This window comes from Mustela putorius, unplaced genomic scaffold, assembly GCF_011764305.1.
Source record: "Mustela putorius furo isolate JIRA1106 unplaced genomic scaffold, ASM1176430v1.1 tig00003836_pilon_pilon_pilon, whole genome shotgun sequence".
In the NCBI taxonomy this organism is placed as follows: domain Eukaryota; kingdom Metazoa; phylum Chordata; class Mammalia; order Carnivora; family Mustelidae; genus Mustela; species Mustela putorius.
Window position 1 is genome coordinate 9,535,278 of NW_025421989.1, and position 25,759 is coordinate 9,561,036.

A 25,759-nucleotide genomic window follows, 5' to 3' on the forward strand; every position below is an offset into this window, starting at 1 on the left:
AAGTGGTTCTTACTACAGTGCAGACTGTGCGATCTTCAGTATCTAGCTAAGGAATGTGTCCTTAACACATGTGTTGTGTTTTTTGCAGGTATCCTATTAAGGTCTTTGCTGATAGAGGTAGGATGTGACGGGACATACACTCATTAGAGACTTTTGGTTATTTTCAGACATCTAGGTAATTAACGTTCCCAAGACTCTTCTAAAACCTTGTTTGGGGGCATCTTTACAGTTAGGAGTTTTATTTGCCCTGAACAATACTAGCAAGCATGAGTCTTAACTATCTTCTTGTTTAGAGATAATGTGTTTTTTATACAGAGTGGTGACAGATAGGCAAGTAACCATGGAATTTTTGCAGCTATAGCTTCAAGAAAGGAAGGTATCTCATATGAGGGTTTAACCTCAGAGTTCTTCAGTAATTCAGGTGACCTTGATGAGTTATAAAATGATACAACGGGCCAAGGGAATTCTGTGTGTGTCTAGGTAGAATAAGATGTATACTGAACACTTTCCTCAGCTTGTTTTTCAGGTTCCTATTAATACAATGACTGTGAGTAGTGAAGGAGACACGTAGCACATAGTGAGGTAAGAGATGTGGGACAAAACCACAAACAGACCATCTGATCTTCACACACTTAGGTAAGTGATGGTGGGGTCCTTAACACTTTTCATTACCATGATTTTGTTGCAGGTATTCAGGTAAGAAATGATAGAGTCCTTACCAATTCTAATAACCATGAGTTTATACTTTGCACATTATAGAGAAAATCTGTGTTTAATCGTGTACATATTGAGGCGTTGATCTCATCTGGACCCACAGGGTTTTTCCAGGTATCCAGTCAAGTCATGTTAGTCTCTGCTGACAGTGCTGTTGACCTTGAATTGGTGCGAATATGCTGGTGGAGCTGATGTGTTCCATAATAATGGACATGAACAAGGATGGGTGCAGGTGTCTTGGTAGAGCTAATTGTATCTTAAACTCATTTGTATGTGTTTCTTCAGGTTCCCGTTAAGAAAACAAGGTGAGCTTAAAATGGTTTTTTAACACAGCCTTGCTGGCAACCAGGTAAGTGTTAAAGTGAATCCTACTACAATAAAGACCATCTGAACTTGAGTATCTAGGTAAGTGAGGATGATGTCCTTAACGTTTGTGTTAATGTGTATTATTTTTAAAATTTTTATGGGTATCAGGTTAAGATTTTTACTAATATGTAGGTATGAGATGATGTGATATTGACTAATTAAAGACCTTCTATTTCTTTAGATTATTTGGTTTAGAAAGAGATTATGAATGGGGGGGAGGGGTAGAGGGAGAGGGAGAATCTCAAACACAGGGCCTGAGGGGTTCAGAGCCAGACTCGGTGCTCAATCCCATGACCCCAAGATCATGACCTGAGCTGAAATCAACTGACATTTAACCAACTGAGCCACCAAGGTGACCCAGACCTTTATTTCTTTATTATTTATTGGAAGATTTTTAAAAATATACTTTATTTATTTGAGAGAGAGAGGATGTGTGCATGAGCAGGGGGGAGGGGCAGAGGGAGGGGGAGAAAAAGATTCCTTGCTGAACAGGGAACTGACATGGAACTTGATCCCAGGACCCCAGGATCATGACCCAAGCCAAAGGCAGCTGCTTAAAACTGAGCTACCTAGGTGGCCCCTTTTTAAAAGATTTTATTTTTAAGTAATCTCTGCACCCAACATGGGGCTCAAACTTACAACCCCGAGATCGAGAGTCATGCTCCACCAACTGAGTGAGCTAGGCACCTCTAAAGACTTTTCCATATTCAGATATCTACAAATTTATCATTTCAAGTCTCTTGAATTTACTTTGCTTTTGGTATGTATTTCTTTAAGAGTTTAATTTGTCCCTTATAATATTGATAGGAATAAGATTTTTTTTGGTATTCTTGTTTAGAGATAATGTATACCTAACATAGTGGTGATAGACGGATTTGCAGATATCCAGGAAATTGATCATATTGTCCTTCACTACTTCATTGACTATGAAATTATCACAGGTATACCATGAAAAGAGGAAGGTGTCTCTTCAAGGGACCAAGGGAATTTACAGATATAGCGGTAGAATAAGATAGGCACCAAAAATATTTTCTATAGTGTTTTTTTTTTTTTCAGTCTCCTATCAGTACATCACAGTGAGCCCATCAATGGCAGTTACCATAGGACATTGCTGATGTCACAGTAAGTGATGATGTGGGCCTAAGTAACAGTACAGACCATCTGATCTTCAGATAGCTTGGTAAGTCATGATGGTATCCCTAACTCTTGCTACTTGCTATTATCATGACTTCTTTGCAAGTATTCAGGTAAGAAATGGTGGATTCCTAACTAATTCTTGAAACCATGAGTTTTCAGCTTTTAGAAAAAACTCTTGTTTAACTCTGAGTGATGAGGGATTATACATATCAGGTTTTGGTCATTATATCTCAACCACAGTACTTACCATGGAAATTTTGTAGGTGTCCTATAAAAGCTGTATTACCTGACAATGCTCTTGACCTTGGAGAGCTACAGATATTCAGGCAGGGTTGATGCTTTCGTAATGATGGGAATGACCAAGCTTATTCATAAGTGTTGTGTTAGAGTGAGCTGTGTCCTTTTTACACATATATCATAATGTGTTTTTTAGGTTCCTGTCAAGATATGATGATGAACCTAACACTAGTCATTCTCTGTGGACATTTCTGTTGCCCACGTAAGGGATGATGTTCACCTTCACCATTTCAAATCATCTGATCTTCACGTACCTAGGTAAGTGTTATTGATCGACTAAACTTGTTTGCCATGTTTTTTTCAGATGATCAGGTAAGAAATGATAGTGATTTTACCAGTTGTAGAAACCATGCTATTGTGTTTCTATTTCAGAGAAAATGTATGTTTAGTCATGTGAGTATTGGGCAAATTAGGCCATGAATACCCATAATCACGGAGTGGTGTGATACGGTCATAATGTTGGTGTTTTCACAGGTGAGCAGGGAAGAGATGATAGCATATCTGTTTGGCATGGACCTTGAAGTGTTGCAACAATCCAGAAAGATCTGACGGGTCCTGCAGTAATGGCAATGAACACTGCAAATAGTATTTCTAGTCGCAAAGGAAGGTCTCTAGACATGGTTTTCACAGAGTGTTGTTTAAATTACCATCGAGAGGTCATGGTAAATTTCAAAGTGATCATTGCTGGGACTTTGCTTATGTTCAGGTAAGTGATGATATGGGCCTTCTGCTCCCTACAAATGGATTTTCAGATACTTAGGTAAGTGTAGGTGGTGTTTCTAACTGTTCTGTCACAATGTTTCCATTGCAGGTTTCCAGTTAAGAAATGATACTGTCCCAACCAATGCTAGTAAGTATATGCCTTTTTTTTTTTTTAACTTAGATACAGTGTGTATTTAATGTTAGTAGTGATAAAGGTCTATGCAGGTCTAGGTAACTTCTACTGCTGTCACACATCAAACATTGGCCATGACACTTCTACAAGTTAGTGCATCTAACAATGGTGTTAACCTTAAAGTTATGCCAAAATACATGTCCTTTTATGCTTCCCCTAATGATGGAAGTGACCAAGATTATTTGCAAGTGTACTATTTCTGCGGCTAGACAAGTTGTATCCTGTAACAAATTTGCCGAGAGTGTTTCTCAAGGTTCTGTGCAGTCATGACATCACAGTGAAGCAGACAGTGGTTGTCAGGGGGAGCTTGCTGGTAACCAGACATGTGATGAAGTGGGTCTTCTCTCAGTATGGAAATCTGATTTTCAGCTATCCGGGTGGGTGAGAATGGTGTCTCTAACAGTGTACCATACTTTTTTTGGTAAGTTTCCTGTTAAGCTCTTCGCTAGTTTACAGATACGAGATGATATGACATTAACTCATTAGATACACTCACTTTTTATCTTAGAAAAAAGTTTGTCTGGCCCTCTGAGTGTCTAAGGATAGCACATATCCAGCTGTTTATCACACTGTTTTCCATCATAGTACTACACATGGGTTTTCTGTCGGTGTCCAGTGAAGTAAGGCTGATTTTATCTGACATCAGTGTTGATCTTTGTTTACTGAAAATACCCAGGTAGAGCTGGTGTGTCCCATAATGATGGAGCGAGCAGCTTATTTGCAGATACCTTGCTAGAAAAAAGTTGTTTCCTTTAACATAGATCTCATCATGTCTGGACAGCAGCCTGAAAAAGACATCACTGTGCACCTAGCATTGATGGCAATGGCAGACATTGCTGGTAAGTTTCCTGGTAAGTGAGGCTGTGGCCCTAAATCACAGCACAGGCCATCTGATCTCCAGATAGGTAAGTGATGACGGTGTCCCTAAGAGTTGTTACCATGATTTCTTTGCAGATGTTCAGGTAGGAATTGATAGTCCTTACTAATTATAGAAACCATGAGTTTTACTTTTTACATTTTAGGAAAGATTTTTGTTTAACCTTGTGAGTGATGAGGGATTGCCATATCGAGGTAATTAACATTGTGTCCTCAACCACAGCAACAACCAACAATTTTGGAGGTGTCCCATGGAGAAATATTGTCTTATCTGGTGATGATTTTGACCTTGGAAATACTATAAGTGTTTAGGTATAGTTGATATGTCTCAGAATGATAAAGTGACCAAGGTTATTTACAGGTGTCCTGATAGAACAAGTTGTGTCCCTTTACACGTAGATCATGTGTTTTTCAGGTTCCTGTCAAAAGACTTCAGTGAATCTGATGATGGTCGGTAAAGGGGGTACGTTTCTGGTATCCAGATATCTGATGAGGTGTACTTTCACTACATCAGACCCTCTGATCTTCATGAGTCTTTTTCCATTAAATTTTGTTGATTACTTGAATTTGTTTTACCATGTGGGTTTTTTTTTTAAGGCATTCAGGCAGAAATGATAGCATTTTTACCAATTCTAGCAAACCTATTATCCAAGTTTTTTGTGTTTTAGAGGAAATTTGCATAAAACCATGTAAATATTCAGCAATTCATGGGTATTCATGGAATAAATGGTTGCAGATCCCACAAGTAACCATGGTGTTTTTGTAGGTAATCAAAACATGCTGGCAATGGCATAGACCATGGAGTACTGAAAGATCCCATGTAGAGTTGATGGATCCTACAATGATGTAAGTGCACAAGATTATTTCCATGACCTGGTAGAGAGGGTATCCTATAGACCCATTTGTCACTATATGTTATTCAAGTTCCTGTCAAGAAATCCTGGTGAACCCCATAATGATCAATAATAGGACTTTGCTTTCATCCAGGTAAGTGATGATGTGGGCCTCAAGCTCCCTAGAAACAATCTAACCATCTGATAGGTGGGGAAGTGTGGATGGATTTCCCAGCTTCTTTATGACTATGTTTTTGTTTTGTTTTTATAGGGTATTCAGGTAAGAAATTATAGAGTAGGCTAGTAACCATGCTAGTAATTATTTAAAGTTTAGATGGTGACTGAGGGATATGCAGGTGTCCAGGTAAGTTATCCTCCTGTTCCACACCACAGTGTTGAGAGAGAAATTTTTTACAGGGACTCAGGAGATGATGCCTTCTCTAACAATGGAGTTGACCTTGAAGTTCTAGTTATGCCAAGAACCAAGTAGTGTTGATAGGTTTTCTAATGATGGAAATAACCAGTGTTAATTATATGTATTCTTTTTTCCCCCAGGTGAAAAACTTTTTCTTTTTTTTAGGTGTATAAACTATTAACAGATAGGCCTACAGATTTATTTCTTCCACAGTGTGGCCATGGCAGCCTGTGGTGTTGGTGCACTGGCCTTGGACGCGAAGTCCCCAGAAGTGACACAGCCCTCGGGGGGCCTGAATCTTCTTCAGTCACTCCAGGTCTTCACAAAGTTTGTTGTCCAGACCATTGGCCAGGACCTGGTTATATTTTCCATCCTTCATGTCCTTTCATCTGTCTGAAGCCAGCCTGGGGTCTTACATTGGCATAGATGCTGCGTAACGGTGATCGCACATTCCCCCTCATCCTCGGGGAGCTCTCCTGTCCTCTTGGGGAGATCGATGTCTGCTTTCCTCAACACCATGTGAGCATATCTTCACCTCACACCCTTAATTGCAGTGATGGCAAAGGCTCTTTTCTGTCTCCCATCGATATCGATGTTGAATACTCACAGAATGTGCTGGAACTTCTCAGGGATCACTAGAGATGTAGCAGCAGCCCCGGTGGGGGCATGTAGGCCTCCTGTGGAAGAGCAAAACAACTTTTGTCTTAAACGTACTTGTCAATTTTGTTTTTTCAGGTTATGGTAGTTAGTCCTGTTACAGTCCCATTAATGGGACCCTGCTCGTAACCTGGTATGTGATATTGTGGATGTTACACCATACTTGAGATCACCTATTCTTCCCGATGTCTTAGGTAAGTGAGGATGGTGTCCTGAAAACAGTTAGCATGTTTTTTCTGTACGTATCATGCTAAAGCTTCTGCTGTTGTACAGGTATGAGATGACAGTGCATTAACCCATTAGACCTTCGTATTTTTCAGATACATATGTAATTAATGATGACTTAAGTAGTCTTATATTACCCGTATTTCTGGCTTGTATGTAGTAAGATTAATTTGTCCCTAACAATATGAGTAAGCACAATATTTTACTGTATTCCTGTTCAGAGGTTGTGTTTTGTACACATCTACTGATAGACTATCTGGATACCTGCCTATCCTTTTATCATATTGTCCATCTTCACAATATTAAACATGGAATTTTTACACGTATCTCTTTAAGAGGGGAAGGTCTCTCTTAACCAGGGTTTAGTCTTGGACTGCTAAAAGTATTCACATGGTGGTGATGAGCCTCAAAGAGATGTCCTTGACCAATGGAAACTGCAGTAAACCAGACCAGGTAGAACAAAGCATGTACTGAACACATTTTCCACACTGTGTTTTTCAGGCTTATGTGAAGACCTCATGATTAATAGGCTTCCCTCTCACATTTAATGAGGCATATAGAGATATTGAGGAAAGGGCTAATGTGGGCCTAAAGCACAGCGCACTCTTTCTGATCCTACTATGTAGGTAAGTGATTGTGTCCCTGACACTTCCTGTTACTATGATTTTGTTGCTGGTATTCAGGTAAGAAATGGTAGAGTCCTTACCAACTCTAGTGGCCTTGACTTTATACTTTTTATATTTTAGAGATAACATGTTTAACTCTGTGAGTGCTGACATTTGATTGTATCTATGATTGTTAAGAAGTTCCCGTGCCAGCAGTAACCACAGTATTTTTGCAGGAGTCCAGTTAAAACATTGTAGTCTCTTCTGACAAAGGTGTTGACCTGAATTAATACAAGTATCAAAGTAGAGTTAACATGCTCCATGATAATGCAAATGAAAAGGATTATTAGCAGGAGTTCTGGTAGAACAAGTTGTGTAAACACATTTTTTCTGCGTGTTTCTTCAGGCTCTTGTCAAGAAAACCCAGTGAACCTAACAATATTCATTAATGGAACCTTGCTCTTAACCTGGTAAGTGATGACGTGGGTTCTACCACTATCCAGACCCTCTGCTCTCCAAAAGGAAAGTAGGCGAGGGTGGTGTCGCTAACGTTGGTGTTACTGAGTTTGTTTGCAGATATCCTGTTATGGTCTCTGTTAGTATACAGGTATGAGATGATATGGCATCTTATTAGAGACATTCTTATTTCCAGGCATCTATATAATTAATGTTTGAGACTCTTACATTTATGTTATTTTGGGACGTATTCTGTTAAGAAATTAATGTGCCCCTAGTAACACTAGTAAGAATGTGGTTTTCTGTATTCTTGTTGAGAGATACTATGTTTTTAACAGTTGGAGTGACAGAAGGGTCCGGGTATTCTGTCCCGTAATCTATCATAGCATTATTGACGCTGGAATTTTTGTAGGTATCCATCAAGAGAGAAAGGTATGTCCTCAGATTTACCTGAGAGTTCCTTCCACAAGTAACCAAGAGAAATTGCAGGTGTAGCGGAAGAAGGATTTATTCTCCACGATATGGTTTTCAGGCTCATGTCAGAACATGATAAGCCCATTATTGGTATATAACATGGGACATTGCTGGTGTCAAGGTCAGTGATGAAGTGGACCTAAACCACAGCACAGGCCATCTGACTTTCATATACCGAGAAGTAAGTAATATTCACTTGCCTAAACTTTTGGTTGCCATATTTTTCTCACTTGCCGTTCGTTTGTTTAGGTATTTAAGTTTAGAGATGATAGTATCCTTGTCAATACCAGTAACCATGTACCTTTCTTTATTTCAGAGAAAATATGTTTAGCCCTGGAAGTTTTGAGTGATTTATGGGTATCCATATAATGGTTACAAACTTCTGTGTCACGGTAGCAACGGTGTGTTACTTGACAGCAGTTAGGAGGTGACGGTATTTTTAACAGTGGTGCAGAACTTGGAGTACTGCAGGTATCCCGGCAGAGAGGAGGGTATTTGCAGGTGTCCTGGTGGGAAATATGTGTTTGTAGACACACTTGTCACAATGTGGTTTTCAGGTTCCTGTCAACAGATCATGATGACCTTCATAATGATTTTTATCAGCGACAGTGCTCGTGTTGCGGTAAGTGACGATATGCCCCAAGCATCCCCACAGACCTTCTGATCTGGAGATTTCCAGGTAAGTTTGATAGCATCACTAACATTAGTGTACCCGTGGTTTCGTTTTGGGTTTTTTTGAGTAGGTATTCAGGTAAAAAATCATCTCAAACAATGCTAGTAAGCATTAGCTCTTACAGGATTAAAGTTCCGTCGGTGGAGCACGTGACTCTTGATCTCGGGTTGTAAGTTCAAGCCCTGCACTGGCTTAGAGCTTCCTTTAAAAAAAGATTATTTAACACCCCCACTGAGTTTATATTATATAATGTGTGTCTAACATCAGTAGTGACTGAGACCCGAGTGCAGGTTACTCATCTAGGTTCCACACCACAGTTATTACCATAAGATTTTTCCAGGTGGCCAGTCAAGAGGTGATGATGTCTCCCATATCCATGTTGACCTTGAAGTTCTGCCATGATCCAGGTGACGTTGATGGTTCCCATAGTGAAAGAATGGACCAAAATTACCTATAGATACCCTGCCAGGATGAGTTGTTGCCTTATACACATTCGCCCTCCCTCTTTTTTAGGATCCTGTCGAGCAGTCACTCCAAACAGAAGAATGGTTATTAGCAAAATCTTGTCAGGAACCAGTTAAGTGCTAAAGAGAGTTTTACCTATGGGTAAGAGCATCTCATCCTCAGATGATCAAGGCAAGTGAGAATGATGTCTCTCATATTTGTATTACCATCTTTCTGCAGATAAACTATTAAGGTTCTCCTAGTAACCAGGTCTCAGATGCTATGACATTAACTCCAGGAGACATTACTTTCAGAAATCTGTGTGATGAATGATATTGTTCAGGCCCTAACAGTAACCTGGTGAGAGGCCTGTATGCAGTTAAGCAATTAAGTTGTCCCTAACAATTAGTATGCCTGAGAATGTATGGCTGTTATTTATGACGGTTTCGGACTGATCGGGGAACTTTCACATTCCCAGGTCCTTTATCGTATTGTCTATCACTGTGTTACCAACCACAGGATTTCTGCAGGCACTCCTTCAGGAGAGGAAGATTGCTCTTCCTTGGGGCTGATCTTGGAGTTTCGCAAGTATATTCAGGCCTCATTGATGGGTCCTGAGGTAACACAAAGGGCCAGGAGAGTTCGCAGCTGTCTGTAAGAATGAACTCGTACCAAACGCATTTGCCACAGTGTGTTTTTCAGCTTCCTGTCAAGACATCACGATGAACCCAGCCATAGACATTAGCGGGGAGCTTTATGGCAGGACACAGATAGGAGAGGCTGGGGTCCTAAAGCACAGGACAGGTCATCTCATCTCCACATAGCTAGGTAAGTGATGATACAATTTCTTGTCACCATTCTGTTTTTGCAGGTGTTGAAGTAAGAGATGATGTCGCCCTTACCAGTAATAAAAACAGTGAATTTTCACTTTTATATTTAGAGATAATGTAGAACCCTGTTAGCATTAAGGGATTACACTCGTACAGGTGATCGTCATGGAGCTCACACCTGGGTGTAACCACAGAATCTGGCAGGTATCCAGTCAAGAATGATGGCATCTCCTGACAATGGTGTTGCCCTGAGTAATGGAAGTTGCTAGGTAGAGTTGATGTGTTCCATGGTAATGGGAGTGGAAAGGTTATGTTTAGGTTTCCCCGTGGAATAATTTGCATCTCACATCGTTGCTTGTGCGTTTTCAGGTTCTTGTCAGGAGAACACAGTGAACCTCACCGTGGTTGGTAACAGATCCTTACTAGTAACCAGGTAAGTGCTACCGTGGGTCTTACCATACAGACTGATCTAATCTTCAATGTCTAGGTAAATGAGAATGGCATCCCTAACACTTGTGTTACTGTGTTTATTCGCAGATATCCTCTTAAGATCTTTCCTAGTACACAGGTATACGATAATGCGACGTTAGCTTACTAGAGACATTCTAATTTTTAGATCCCTATGCATTAATATGTTGATGATTCTAATATTGACATTGTTTGGGCATGTATTCTGTTAAGAAATTAATGTATTTCTCTAATACTGGTAAGAATGAGAGTTGTGTCCTTGTTTGGAGCTACTGTGTTTTCAAAACCAGTGGTGATGGAAGGATGTGCCGATACCCAGTAATGTATCCTGTTGTCCATCACAACATTATTGACCCTGGCTTTTTTGTAGGGATCCCTTCCAAGAGGAACCAGTCTCTTTCTAGCTTCAGTCTTGGAGCTCTGCAAGTACCCAGGTAGTGTGGATGGATCCCAAAACAATACAAATGGCCAGGGAATTTGTGGGTATATGGTTTAAATGAGATGTACACAGGAAAATTTTGCGTAGTGTGTTTTCTCGATACATTTCAGGATGTCATGGTGAGTCTTTCCATGGTAGTTGATGGAGGACATTGGTGGTGCGAAGTAAGTGATGATGTGGGCCTGCGCCCCAGCATGGACCATCAGATTTTCACACACACAGGTAAGTGATTGTGTGTCCTCACACTTCCTGTTACCATGATTTTTTTGGCACGTGTTTAGTAAAGAAATGATGGTTTTCCCAACTCTAGAAAACATGAGCTTTCACTTTTTTATTCCAGGGAAGTCTATGTTGAACACTGTGAATGTTGAGGGATTGCATATATGTAAGTATTTCTGCTCTATTTCCCTCCATAGTACTATCTATATGATATTGAGAAGTGTCCAAACACTGGTGGTTTTCTGACATTGGTGCTAATTTTTAATGTCAAATACCCAGCTAGAGTTACTTTGTTCCATAATGATGAAGTGAACAATGTTATTTGCAGGTATCATGGCAGAAAAAGTTGCTTCCATTAACACAAATTTCATGATGTGTTTTCCAGGTTCCGGTCAGGACCTCACAGTGAACTTAGCATTGGTCATTCATGGGGGCAGGGACTTTGCTGGTGTGCAGGTAAGGGAGGCTGTGGCCCTACACCACGGCACAAGCCATCTGATCTCCAAATAGGTAAGTGATTATGGTGTCTCTAAGAGTTATCATGATTTCTTTGTAAGTATTCAGATTAGAATTGATAGTCCTTACCAATTCTGGAAATGTTGAGGTTTTTACTTTTTGTATTTTAGAAAAGGTGTTTGTTTAACCCTGTGAGTGTTGGGGGATTGCCATATCCATATCATGATGTTCCCAACCTTGGCAGTAACCATGGGAATTTTGCAGGTGTCCTCTAAAGAAATGTCTTACCTAACCACAATGGCCTTGACCTTGGAGTACTGCAAGCATTGAGGTACAGTTGACGTTCTCCTAATAGTGGAAGTGACCAAAGTTATTTGCAGGTGTTCTGGTTACAGCAAGTCATATCCCTTTACACATATATCATCATATTATTTTGTCAGGTTTCTTCTAGATCATGAAACACTTAACAGTGGTCATTAATGGGGGACATTTCTTATATCCAGGTAAGTGGTGGTGTGTATCTTTACCACATCAGACCCTCTGATCTGTGTGTGTGTGTGTGTGTGTGTGTATAAGTAATGTGTAAGATGTCGATTGCCTTAGCTTTTTTTTACCATGAGATTCTTTTAAGGTGTGCTGGTGAGAAATGATAATGTTTTACGCATTCTAACAATCATGCTATCCTACTGGTAGCTATTTTAGAGAAAATGTCTGTTTAACCATGTGAGTGTTGATCAGTTTGCAGGTGTTCCTGTAATGATCATGGAGCCGTCCATCACACTAGAAACTATGGTATTTTTGCTGATAACCATTCAAGAGACGGTGGTGTTTCTAACAGTGGTGTAGGTGGTGGAGCACTGCAAAATCCAGGTAGAGCTTATGGGTCCTGCAATGATGGAACTGAACAAGGTTATTTGCAGGGTCCTGAAAGGAAAAGTGTGTCCGTAATCACCTTTGTCATAATGTGATTTTCAGGTTGCTGTCAAGAAATCATGGTAAGCCTCACCATGACTGTTAACAGAACTTTGGTTGCATCCAGGTAAGTGAGGATATGAGCCTAAAGCATCTTACAAACAATCTGATCTTCAAATACTTAGATTACTGTGGATGGTCTTAACATTTGCGATAGCATGTTTTTCTGCATGTGTCCAGTTAAGAAATGAAACTGTTCCAACTGATATTAGTTGTAACCATTAGCCCTTAGTACTATAAAGTTTCTATTCAATGGGCATTTAAACTTAGTAGTGATGGAGGCAGATACAGGTGTCTAGGGAAGGTACCCTACTGTTCCACCCCACATTATTGTCCATGAGATCCCTACAGATACTCAAGAAGGTGATGTCTCTCATAATGGTGTTAATCTTGAAGTTCTGCCAATATCCAGGTAGTGATGATGGTTTCCAATAATGGCAGTAACCAAAATTATTTGTAAGTATCTTTTCCCCCCCCAGGTAAAGTAAGTTGTATCCTTCAACACACTTGTTGTATTTTTTAAGGTTCCAGCCATTATGACATCACAGTGAAACAAATGATGGTCCTTGACGGGACCTTGCCAGTAACCAGTTATGTGATAGACTGGTTTTACCAAAACATAGATCCAGCTGATCTTTGGGTATTTAGGTGAGTGAGGATGGTGTCCCTAACACAGTGTTACTGTGCTTTTTGCTGGGATCCCATTAAGTTCTTTGCTAGTATAAAAATATGAGATGACGCGACAATAAATCATTAGAGATTTCTTATCTTCAGATACATAAGCAATTAATGTTTTCTAGACCTTTATAATTAATCTTCTTGGCATACAAACTGTTCAGAAATCAATTTGTCCCTAACAATACTAGCCTGAGCTTTTACTGTCTCCTTGTTCAGAGATAACATGTGTTTATACGCCCATACCAATCGACCTATATAGTCCGTTATCCAGGTAATTTTTCATATGTTCCATATTTGTGATAATGACTGTGGTATCTTTGCAGGTATCCCCTCAAGAGATGAAGGTAAATCTAACTACAATTTAACCTTTTGAGTTCTACATATTGCCCAGTAATGTGGAAAGAGGCCACAAAATAATGCACTGACCAAGAGAGCTTGCAGTTACCCAGGTCGAATAAAATGTGTGTGGAGCAAGTTTTCTATGCTGTGTTTTCAGGTTCATGTGAAGACATCAGTCACCGTACAGGAAGCGCACAGCAGGTACGGAGGTAAGTGAGGATGACCCAAAGTGCAGAACATCTGCTCCTGTATGTAATGTAGGTAAGGGATGGTGTCTAATACCTCTCGTTACTATGATTCCATTGCAGGTATCCAGGTAAGAAATGATAGTCCTTACCAAATCTAGTGACCATGACTTTACACTTTTTACATTTTAGAGATAACATGTTTAACCCTGTGAGTGTTGAGAGTTGACCGTATCTGTAATTGTCAAGTTCCCACTCCAGTCGTGACTACAGTGTTTTTGCAGGAATCCAGTTAAGACACGATGGCTTTCTTCTGACCAAGGTGTTGACCTGAATTAATGCAAGTGTCAGGGTAGAATCAGTGTGTTATGTGTTCCGTAATAATGGAAGTGAAAAGGATTATTATCAGGTGTTCTGGTAGAAGAAGTCGTGTCCTTAAACACACTTTTCCTGTGTTTCTTCAGTTTCCTTTCAAGAAAACATAGTCAGCCTAACAATGGTTGTTAACAGAACCTTGCCCTTGACATGATAAAAGTGAATCTGGTCCCACTGCAAACCATCTGATCTTCAGCATGAAGCAGGTGAGGATGATGTCTGTAATACTTGTGTTACCTGTTTGTTTGCATGTATCTTGTTCTGCTCTTTGGTGGAATATCTATGTGACATTAACCTACTAGACACATTTTTACTTTCAGATAGCTATGTAATTAATGTTCAAGACTCATATTTATCTTATTTTGGCACGTATACAATGAAGACATTAGTTTGACCCTAATAATACTAATAAAAATTAGATTTTTCATAATCTTCTTTAGAGATAGTATCTAATCCAAAGAATTTGTTTTATACCATCATCGTGTTCTTGACCTTGGGAATTTTTTCAGGTATCCTTTCAAGAGAAGTAGATGTCCCTTCCCAGGATTTGACCTTCGAGTTCTGCAAGTCAAAGTATCCAGGTAGTCCCCATGGGTCCTGAAATGATGCACGTGACCAGGGGAATTTGCAAGGGTGGAAGTAGAATCATTCCTGTACCAAAAACATGTTCCATGGTGTGTATTTTCAGGTTAATATCAAGACCTCACAGTGGAGTTTATCAGGGATAGTGTGGGACACTGCTGGTATGGGGGTAAGTGATCCTGTGGGTCGAAACCACAGCATATGCCATCTGGCCTTTGGGTACCTAAGTAAGTGATGAGTGTCCTTACATTCCTTGTTACCATGAATTTTTTTTTTTTTTTTGAAGGTGTGAGGTAAGGAATGATGGAGTCCTCACCAGCTCCAGAGATCATATTTCTCCACTTTTCTGTATTTCTGGAAATGTTCATTTTTAACCCTATGAGTGTTGAGGGACTGCTATACACAGGTCTTTATCATGATACTATTCTCCATCATGATACTACTTTATCATGATACTATTCTCAGATCATGATAGTATTCTCCATAGGATACTTACAGGTGACCGATCATAGAATGACCGTTTTATCTGTATTAACTTTGGATTATTTTAAGTATCCCATAGAGCTGATGCGTCTCGTAATGATGAAGTGAATGTTATTTGTAGGTTTCCTGATAGGAAAAAGTCATGTCCTTTAAACACACATTCACAGTGTCTTTCCAGTTAAGAAGTCATGGTGAACCTGACACTGCTCATCCCCGGGAATGTTCCTGGTGTGCAGGTAAGTGATGATGTGGGCCTCGCCCAGACCTTCTGCTCTCCATATAGCTGGCTAGGTGATTACATTTGTAATCAGTTGTTACCATTTTTCTTTGCAGGTATTCAGCTAGGAAATGATAGTCCTTACCAGTTCTAGAAACCATGTACTTTTTTTCTTTCTACATTTTAGAGAAACTTTTTTTTAAAAGATTTTATTTATTTATTTGACAGAGAGAGAAAGAGAGAGATCACAAGCAGGCAGAGAGGCAGGCAGAGGGAGAGGAGGAAGCAGACTCCCCGCTGAGCAGAGAGCCCAATATGGGCCTCGATCCCAGGACCCCAAGAGCATGACCTGAGCCGAAGGCAGAGGCTTAACCCACTGAGCCACTCAGGCGCCCCTAGAGAAACTTTTATGTTATCCTGGTGAGTAATGAGAGATTGCCGCATTCAGGTAATTACCGTAATCTTCCTAACCCTAGCAGTAGCCATGGAAATTCTGCAGGTGTTTCCTAATGAAATGTCATATATGATAACAGTCTTGACCTTGGAGTACTGTAGATATTCAGATGGAATTGATGTTCTCATAAGGTAATTAATTTGAGGTGTCTTGCTACAGGTTCTATTTTTTTACACATATATTGTGTGCTTTTCAGATTCCTGTCAAGAGATCAAGGTGAAATTAATGGTTAACGCGGGACATTGCTGGTATCCAGATGAGCGATGTTGTTTATCTTCACCACATGAGACCAACTGACATTCACATACCTAGTTAAGTGATAATAAAGGACTAAACTTGTTCTACTATGTGATTTAGTTCAGCTTTTCAGGTAAGTAATGATAGTGTTTTTGTCAATTCTAGAAGTCATGTTATCCTACTGTTTTATATTTTTGAGAAAATTTCTTTTTATTTTTATTAATTTTAATTTATTTTTAACCAGGAGACACTTGTGGGTCTGCACATAATGACGATGGAATTGTACAACTGCTGATTGTACAACTGCACAACAGTAACCAGGGTCCCTGGTGTTTCTGACAATGGCATAGACTTTGGAGCACTGCGGGAATCCAGGTGGAGTTAGATGTTGGGTTCTGCAGCGATGGTAGTGAGGAAGGCTACCGCAGGCACCTGGCAGCAAAGGTGTCCCGGTAGATACCTTTTCTACAAGTGTTTGTCATGGCAAAGTGAAGTCATGGTAAATATCCTAATGATCAATAATAAGACTTTGCTTGTGTCTCGGTAAGTAATGACGTGGGCCTCTGGCACCCTAAATGCAGTCTGGTCTTCAGTTATGTAGGGAAGGATGGACAGTGTGCCTAACTTTTCTGTTTTTATGCAGGGATTCAGTGAAGAAATGCTGTTGTCCCAAGGATAGCCCTAATGTTTTTGAGAGTTCACCTATCACGTGTGCTTAACCTGAGCGATGACCAAAGGACATGAAGGTGTGCACTAAGTCATCCTCCTGTTCCACACCGTGCTTTTGACCAGGAGACTTCTACAGGTGCTTGAAGATGGTCCATCTCTAACACTGATGTTGATGTTGAAGTTCTGAAAGAACCGGGTAGTGTTGGTGATTCACTTAATGATGTGACTATAACATGATTGGCTGGTACCTTTTTTTGTTTCGTTTTTGATTCAAGTTGAACAAACTGTCATTTAGCCCCTAAACACTTGTTTTTGAAAGGTTCCAGTTGTGCGTTGGACCTCGATAGTAAGCAGGTATGTAAGTACAGATCATTTGATCTTCACCTATCTAGGGAAATGAGGATGGGGTCTCTCAACACAGTGTTACCATGTTTTTTGCAGGCATCCTGTTAAGGCCTTTGCCTCTAGTGTATGGGTAGGAGAAGTTGTGTCAGTCCCTCATTAGAGACATTCTCAATCTTAGGATCTACAAAATGAATGTTTCTGAGACACATTCACCTAGTTTTTGTCATCATATAGTTAAGAAATTAACTTGTCCCTAGTAATACTAGTAAGAGTGAGATTTGTCTATTCTTCATTAAATATTAATGAAGAATATTAATACTAATGAAAGATGGTTATGCAGATTTTCATGTAACTTATTATATCGTCCTTTACAGTGTTACTGACAAAGGGGTTGTTGCAGGCACCCTTCCAAGAGAGGAAGGTGTCTCCTCTTACGGTATCCAGGTACTGTGCATGGATCCCAAAATGATACAAGTGACAAGGGACTTTGAAGGTGTGGAAGTGAAATAAGACATTTATTACGGTATGTTTTTCAAGTTCACATCAACACATTAATGGTAAACCTATCAATGGTAGTTAACATTGGACATTGTTGTATGGAGGTGGGTGATGCTTGGACATACAGATATTTAATATCTGTGTTTAATAGTCAGATATTAATTGATATTAAATCATATTTAATAATCAGATGTTTACATAGGTGATGTGTTTCTCACGTTTCTTATTATCATGACTCTTTTGCACGTAGTCAGGTAAGAAATCATAGAAACCTTATAAATTCTAACGACCATATTATCCTACTGTTTTACATGTTAGAGAAAATTATGTTTGACCATGTGATTGTTGAGCAATTTACAGATATCCACATAATTACGACTGAGCTGTGAGTTACAGGAATAACCTTGGTATTTTTCAGGAGAGCAGTCAAGAGATGATGACGTCTCTAACAATGGCACCGATCTTAGGGTACTTCAAGGTTCCAGGGAGAGCTGATGAGTTCTGCGGTTATGGCAGTGAACAAGGTTTTTTTGGGGGTCCAGCTGTAGAAAGTGTGACTGTAGATGTATTTGCCACAAAGTGTTTTCCAGGTTCCTGTCAAGAGATCACAGTGAACCTCCTAATGATCATTAAAGGGACATTGCTTGAATCAGGTAAGCGCTGCTCTGTGCCCCAAGCTCCCTACAGATCACCTGATCTTCAGATCTTAGAGTCAGTGGGGTTCTTAACATTTGTGTTACCATGGTGGGTTTGTTTTTTTTTCTTTTGCGATTACTCAGTTATGTTTTCCCAACATAATAAGTCTTGCCCAACATAACCAATAAGTCTTTATTATTTTAGAGTTTAGATATACTGTATATTTAACCCTAGTAGCAACTGAGGGATAGGTGGGTGTCCCAGTAACTTACTCCTCTGTTCCACACCATGGTACTTACAATGAGATTTCTCTAGGTAGTCAGGAAAGAGACGATGGTTTCTCTAACTCTGGTGTTTACCTTTAACCTCTGCGAGGATCCCAGGAGTCTTGGTGGTTCCTGCAGCGATGGAGGTGATCAAGATTATTTGCAGGATTTTTTTTTTAATTTTTGTATATAAAACATGTTTTGTCCTTCAACACACTTGTCCATCATGTCCTCAGGTTCCAGCAGTCATGAGATCACAGTGAACCTGACAATGGTCCTTAACAGGACCTTACCGGTAACCAAGTAAGTTTAAAAGTGGGTCTTAGCTCAATACAACCATCTGATCTTCAGATATCTGAGTGATTGAGTGTGGTTTCCGAGACACCATGTCACCTAGTGGTTTCGCAATTGTCCCCATGAAGGCCTTTCCTGGTACACAGGTATGAGAACATGCGGCATTACCGCCTTAGAGAGCTGCTTGATTTTCATATGTGAATGTGGCTTTCAACACTATGGTAACTGTGATTTTGACATCTTTGCAGCTCAGAAATTGACCCAACTAGTGCTAGTAAGTATGAGACTTTACTGGTTTCTTGTTCCGAGATTGTATGTTTCCTACAGCCCAGGGGGGTGGAAGGCAGAGACCTGCTCATTCCTCATACTATCCCTCACCACGTGACTGCCCGGGGCAGTTTTGCAGGTAGCCCTTCAGGAGAGGAAGGTATCTCTCGTTAGGATAAAACATCAGTGTCCTGCAGGTATCCAGGTGACACTGATGAACTGCAGATGATACAGTTGACTGAGGAATTTGCTGGTGTCCCACTAGAATGAGCCGTGGACCAAGCACATTTTCCACTATTTTTTCCCAGGTTCATGTGAAGACCTCACTATGAGCCTGTCGCTGGTAGTTAATGTTGTGCTCATGTCAGATGCTGGAGTACATGATGACGTGGGTCTACACCATGGCACAGGTCACATGATCTTCATACACAGAGGTGAGTGATTACAGTGGCTCTAACACCTGGGTTAGCATACATTTTTGCAGATATCTCTCTCGGGCCTTGACAGTACACCGTATATGCGTGCTGTAGTATGAACTCATTATAGACGTCCTTGCTCCAGACTCCTACTTCCCCCATTTTGGGCAAGTACAAGTTCCATTAATTGGACCCTCCTAGTACTAGCCAAGTAGGAGTTTTTATTGTTCTCTTGTAGGGTGATAAAGTGTATTTCTCACTCACAGTGGCAGACAAATGGTAAACATCCAGGTTCTTTATTATATTGTTGTAACTGCATTATTACTGTGGGATATTTGCAGGTGTGCCTCCAAGAGAGGAAGGTAAACCTTACTGGAGTTTAACCTCAGTGTTTTGGGAGTGTCCAGGTAATGTTCATGGGTTCCCAAATGGTACAGGTGACAAGGGGATTTGCAAGTGCACAGGGAGAAGAACGAGATGTGTACCAAACACATAAACCACAACACATTTTCCAGCACATGTGGAGAGATCCCCTGAGCCTAGCCATAGCCATGAATGGGGCTGGGGGACATTGCTCGTATCGAGGTAAGTGATACACTAGACTGAAACCACAAATGATTAGGTAAGTTGGTAACATGTGCTGACACTTCTTATTATCATGATTTTGTTGCAGGGATTCAGGTAAGAAATAAAAACCCTTACCAATTCTAGAGACTATACATTTTTACTTTTTACATTTTAGATAAAATTTATGTTTAATACCATATATGTTAAGAGATCATAGGTATGTAGGTATTTGTCATGGTTTTCCCTGCCACAGTACTACCCATATGATTTTTTACAGGTGTGCAGTCAAGAAATGATGGTTTTCGGACATTGGTGTTGACCTGGGAGTACTGTAAGTATCCAGAGTTGGTATGTGTCATAATGATGAAGTGACCCAGGTTATTTGCAGGTGTCCTGGTAGAAAAAGTTGTGTCCTTAAATTTATGTTTTATAACATTTTTTTCAGATTCCTGTCAAGAGATCATAGTGAACCTAATACGGGTCATTAATGGGGGCAGGGATGTTGCTGGTATGCAGGTAAGGGAAGCTGTGGGCCTACACCACGAGAAAGGCCATCCAATCTCCAGAGAATTTGGTAAGAATTGGCAGTGGCCCGAACATTGATACCATGATTTCTTCAGGGGCATTCAGGTAAGAAATGGTATAGATCCCTTGCCCATATAGAAACCATGTATTTTCATTTTCTATGTTTTAAAGACAATTTTTGTTTATCTCTGAGTGTTAGAGTAGTATCATAGCTAGGCAATTAAGATGATGTTTCCTACCACAGTAGTGACCATGGGAATTTTGTCAGTGTCCTGTTAGGAAATGTCTCACCTGACTGTGATCTTGACCTTGGAGTATACAAAGATTCTGGTATAGTTAATGTTTTTCAATGATGAAAATGATAAAGACTTTTAGGAGATGTCCTGGTAGAACAAGTTGTATTCTTTTATACATATATCATGTGTTTTTCAGGTTCATGTGCTAAGCTCATGATGAACCTAATGGTTATTAACAGGTGACAGTTCTGGTATCCAGGTAAGAGATGGTACACACCTTCATCACATCACAGACCAGCCAGTCGTCACATACTGACATAAGTGATGTTCATTCTTGTTTGACCATGGGCTTTTCTTTTTCTTTTTGCTAGGTTTTCAGGTAAGAAATGATCATGTTTGACCAGTTGTAGAAACCGTGTTATCCTACTGCTTTATATTTTAGAAAAAAAAAAGTTGTTTAACCATGTGAGTATTGAGCAGTTTGCAAATATCTATGTAATTACTGTTAGTAGTGTGGTTTGGGTTTATTTTTGTTGTTTTTGTGTGTGTGTGTGTGTTTGCTTTCTTACAGGTGAACATTCAAGAGGTGATGGCATTTCTGACAGCGAGGTAGGCCTGTCTGTGATTCTAGGTAGATTTAATGAGTCATGGGATGCCTGGATGGTTGAGTCATTTAAGCATCTACTTTTGCCTTCAGGTCATGATCCCAGGGTCCTGGGATCGAGCCCCACATCGGCTCCTTGCTCAATGGGGAGCCTGCTTCTCCTTCTGCCTGCCACTCCCTCTGCTTGTGCTCGTGCACGTGCTCTCTCTCTGACAAATAAATAAAATCTTAAAAAAAAAAAAATTCAGAGAGTCCTGCAGTGATGCTGGTGACAAGGTTATTATCAGGGTCCAGGTAATAAAGGTGTGTCATAGCACATCTACCGAAATGTGTTCTTCAGGTTACTGGTAAGATACCATGGTAATCCTCATAATGATCGTTAAAGGGATTTTGTTTGAATCCAGGTAAGTGATGATGATAGCCTTTTCCATGCTCTAGACCATCTAATATTTGGATAGCTGAGTAAGTATGGATGGTATTCCTAACCTTGTATTGCTGGGTTTTTTTGCAGGTATTCAGGTAAGAAATGCTATTGTCAATCGATGCTAGTAAGCATTAGCCCTTATTGTAAAGTTTAGATATAATGTTTGTATAACATCAGTGATAATCAGAGATTACATAAGTGTCCAGGTAAGTTAGCATTTTGCTCATATCCTCATTCTTGAGCTGGCTTCTTACAGTTATCTTGTCAAGACAGTGTTGTGTCTCTAACTGGGGGGTTGACCTTGTACTTCCGCAAGTTTCTAGGTAGATTTGATAGACCTCATGAATTTGATGGGATTTTTCAGATGTTCAGATAATACATGTATTCCTAACGCAGTTTTTACCATGAAATTTTATAGAAATACACTCAAAAGATGATGGAAGGCCTTCAAGAAAATATACCAGGAAAATCCCAGATTAAATACTATGGTCGTGATGAGCACCGGGTGATGTATGAAATTGTTGAATTGCCATATTGTATACCTGAAACTAGTATAACACTGTATGTTTACTGGAATTAAAATTTTAAAATATTATAAGGGGATTCAAAAACAATCCTAGGGGAAAATGACCTACTCAAGTCATATAATAATATTTTTAGTTTCTAATAGTTGCCTGTGGAAAAAAAGTCTTGCTCGAAATTCATAAAATGAGAAAAATGTACTCGATGTGAATGAATAAATTGAACTTGTGCTAGTAAGGAAATAAAATGGAATGAATGAATACTATTGTTATTTGAACCATCATCTCTTGATTTGTGTTTTTGCAGGTACCCACTCAGGAGGAGAAAAGTGTCTTTATTCAAGGTCTTCTCGCTGGATTTTTGCAGGTATCTGGATACATTTTATGGTTCCTTTTAGGTGTGCAGTGTTCATTCGATTTTCAGGTGTCCAGCTTTGGGCACTATCATTAAACACTGTTCTCCAGTTAAGAGATTGTTAAGAACCTCTGTGTGGTATTGAAGGCAAAATTTTGTTTGCACTAAGTACAAGATAATGGTGTTTATACCAGAGTTAGAGCTCATGAGACTTTGCACATATCCAGGTAGACTGTGTTGGTTTTCTGAAGCCAACCTAGTGACCATGTTTATTTGCAAGTATTTGTAAGTTGTAGGCAGTGATCAGGGAAATTTTGCAGATATCCTGTCACACTATGATGGTATCTGTAACTAAGGTGTTTTTCTTGGAAATCTGTAGATGTCCAGGTAAGAGTTGTTGGTGTCCCTAATCAGGAGAATAACTGTGGGATTTTGCAGTTACCTAAACAAGGGATGACGTGTCCCTACCACAATCTTGATCCTGCACCTTGCTAGATACTCAGATCGGAGATGGTATTTGTCTGAATATATTTGTGACCGAGGGGCTTTTACCCATATGCAGGCAGATGATGACTATGTCTGTAACTATAGGGCTGACTTTGGAGTTTTACATGTATCTAGGTAAGAGCTAATCTATCCCTTACCCTGCTAGTGGCCTTGGAATATTTTAGTCTAGACAAAGAGTGGTGTGTCCTTAACCATATTAATTACCATGAGATTCTGCAGGTATCCAGGTAAGATGTCATATATCTACAACATAATATTTCTCTTCAGGTGTTTTAGATATTCTGAGAAGAGATGATGGTGTCCCTAACAACACTAATGACCGTAGTAGGATTCTGCACATATCCAGTGAAGAGACGATGGCATCTCTATCAACATTGTTGTCTATGGAAATGAAAGAAATAGAATGTTTCTTTTTGATTACCTATATAATTTGTTAAAAGAATTTTAATGTTCGATGACTATTAAATATTATTCATGATCATATTTTCTTATATCCATTTAATTTATCCCTAATGACATTTGCACCAGGAATCTTGTGCCCACATTTATGAAATGTGTTAATATCCTGGAGCCATCAATAACAACAGACTTCATATGAAATGTGGTTATTCCTAAAGAAAACTGGCCTAAAAACCCAATTCTTAATTAAAGGGTTGGGGGAACCAAGGAAGAAGAATACGGGTGTACATACTGTGGGCAAAAAACATCTGTACTCTCCCCCTCCTGATATGATTAGGCAGTAGATAATATGTTAGGAAAATACATGAAACATGATAGAGATTAATGGGGAACTTGAATATCTCTTATCTAAATATTCAATTATTAATTTATTTAGCTTATATCTTTGACACATAGGAAATGAGAGCTGGATAAGAATTTAATGATCAGGGGCGCCTGGGTGGCTCAGTGGGTTAAAGCCTCTGCTTTCGGCTCAGGTCATGATCCCAGGGTCCTGGAATCGAGCCCCACATCGGGCTCTCTGCTCAGCAGGAAGCCTGCTTCCTCCTCTCTCTCTGCCTGCCTCTCTGCCTACTTGTGATCTCTGTCAAATAAAATCTTAAAAAAAAAAAAAAAAAGAATTTAATGATCATTTAGCCCAACGCCACCATGAGTGAGAGAGCCCTGAGTACAGAGAGGTTCATCAAGGTCACACAGCTGTCTAGTTGTGATGTGCCCTTTCCAGTATCCTGTTTTCTCAATTTGAAAACCCGAGATCAATTAAAAATCAGTAGGGCATGGGGTGCCTGGATGGCTCAGTGGGTTAAGCCTCTGCCTTTGGCTCAGGTCATGATCCCAGGGTCCTGGGATCAAGCCCCACATTGGGCTCTCTGCTCAGCGGGGAGCCTGCTTCCCCCTCTCTCTCTGCCTGCCTCTCTGCCTACTTGTGATCTTTGTCTGTCAGATAAATAAAAATCTTTAAAAAAAAAAATCAGTAATGCAAGTGCTTGTTCAAATCAATATAGCTCAGGAAATGCACTTCCAATTGGCCAGATTATTCAACATACACTTAGATTTTTTTGTTCATATATTCAGTATAAAACTCTCTTTGGCCCCGGGTCTCTGTCCCAAATCCCTAGCCACAAATGCCTCCTATGAAGGGAAGCAACCAAGTCTGAATTTCAGGTCAGCCAAGTGTGATCCCCGTGAACTTCTGTCCTCTGATATCCTCGTTCTGGGGCCCATTTACAACCACTGTTCTCTGCATTTCAACACCATCGGACATAATGTCAGAGCAAGACCCAGTAGGTATAATTCCATAGGAAAAGAGAAGTAAAGGGTTTAATCTGCAACAGTAGATGATGAAAGTGATGGAGAAAGAAAATTAAATGAGCATGAACAAACTTGACAAGATGCCTTCACCCCAGGCCATGTCTATAGCAGGCACTCAGTATTTTTTTAAGTAAATGAATGCTTCTGGAGAGTCTGGATGATTGTGGATCAGCCCATCCAACCAACACTTTTTCTTCTAGTTCCTGAAGGCAAGAATGTGAGTGTGACTGAGGTTCTGCCATCCAATGCAGTGGTCCACTTAACGGTGACTGGAAGTAAGCAAGCAGGTAGACGGGCAAGGAGTGGACCGCCATTTTACTGGCCTGGATTGCGGCGGGCCCCCGTGGTTCAGGACAGATGTGTTTCAGGAGCTTGGAATTCATAAAACAGGTAAGCCAAAAAAAGCTGGAGATCCAGCTCAGGATCCAATGTGCTGTTTAAGGAAACATTCTTCCGTCTTCCCATTTTTTTTTTCTTTTAGTTGAAAATTTTACAGACCGTATTGTCACAGATAAGAGGTTGAAGAAGGAAAAACTCAACCATTATACCGCCATTAAAACACATACAGAACCAAGGAAAATTATGTGTTTATCAGTCAACATCCATATTAGTACATCTAACATAGTTACCATACGGTTGATATAATTTGGGGAAGATTTCTTTCTCTTAAAATTGTAAATATATATGCACATATTTTAGTATCTAGAAAATTTAAAAAATGACCAGGCAAAATTAAGTACGTAAATCCATGCACATAGAAGTCCTTCATTCAACACCAGTGGTAGGGGCACTTCCCCGGCCCGGGATCAACAGCGAAGAAGCCAGACAACATCCATGCCCTAAGGAAGATTCCATTTC

The 25,759-nt window shown here is 39.9% G+C and overlaps 2 long non-coding RNA genes across 11 annotated transcripts; both read left to right on the forward strand.

Annotated features, from left to right (window-relative positions):
- Nucleotides 1-1,713: 1,713 nt before the first annotated feature.
- LOC101686871 lies at nucleotides 1,714-15,572 on the forward strand. 8 transcript variants are annotated; one of them, XR_006609465.1, is made up of 18 exons: nucleotides 1,714-2,772; nucleotides 2,989-3,220; nucleotides 3,326-3,364; nucleotides 4,171-6,052; nucleotides 6,269-6,384; nucleotides 6,917-7,041; nucleotides 7,427-9,895; nucleotides 10,267-10,799; nucleotides 10,915-11,026; nucleotides 11,145-11,189; nucleotides 11,409-11,810; nucleotides 11,920-11,982; nucleotides 12,218-12,349; nucleotides 12,455-14,234; nucleotides 14,538-14,609; nucleotides 14,717-14,779; nucleotides 15,261-15,329; nucleotides 15,539-15,572. It is a non-coding gene; the product is annotated as an uncharacterized LOC101686871 (long non-coding RNA). The 8 variants fall into 8 exon arrangements; XR_006609466.1 differs by lacking the exon at nucleotides 15,539-15,572 and having other exon boundaries at nucleotides 12,455-13,473; nucleotides 13,626-13,677; nucleotides 14,118-14,234; nucleotides 14,717-15,518; XR_006609461.1 differs by lacking the exon at nucleotides 15,539-15,572 and having other exon boundaries at nucleotides 10,267-10,330; nucleotides 10,435-10,465; nucleotides 10,736-10,799; nucleotides 14,717-15,518.
- A 65-nt stretch (nucleotides 15,573-15,637) lies between these two features.
- LOC101687049 lies at nucleotides 15,638-23,614 on the forward strand. 3 transcript variants are annotated; one of them, XR_199918.2, is made up of 7 exons: nucleotides 15,638-15,730; nucleotides 15,961-16,134; nucleotides 16,246-18,561; nucleotides 18,652-20,290; nucleotides 20,405-22,258; nucleotides 22,577-22,636; nucleotides 23,399-23,614. It is a non-coding gene; the product is annotated as an uncharacterized LOC101687049 (long non-coding RNA). The 3 variants fall into 3 exon arrangements; XR_001180560.2 differs by having other exon boundaries at nucleotides 16,246-17,538; nucleotides 17,932-20,290; XR_001180559.2 differs by having other exon boundaries at nucleotides 16,246-20,290.
- Nucleotides 23,615-25,759: the final 2,145 nt, after the last annotated feature.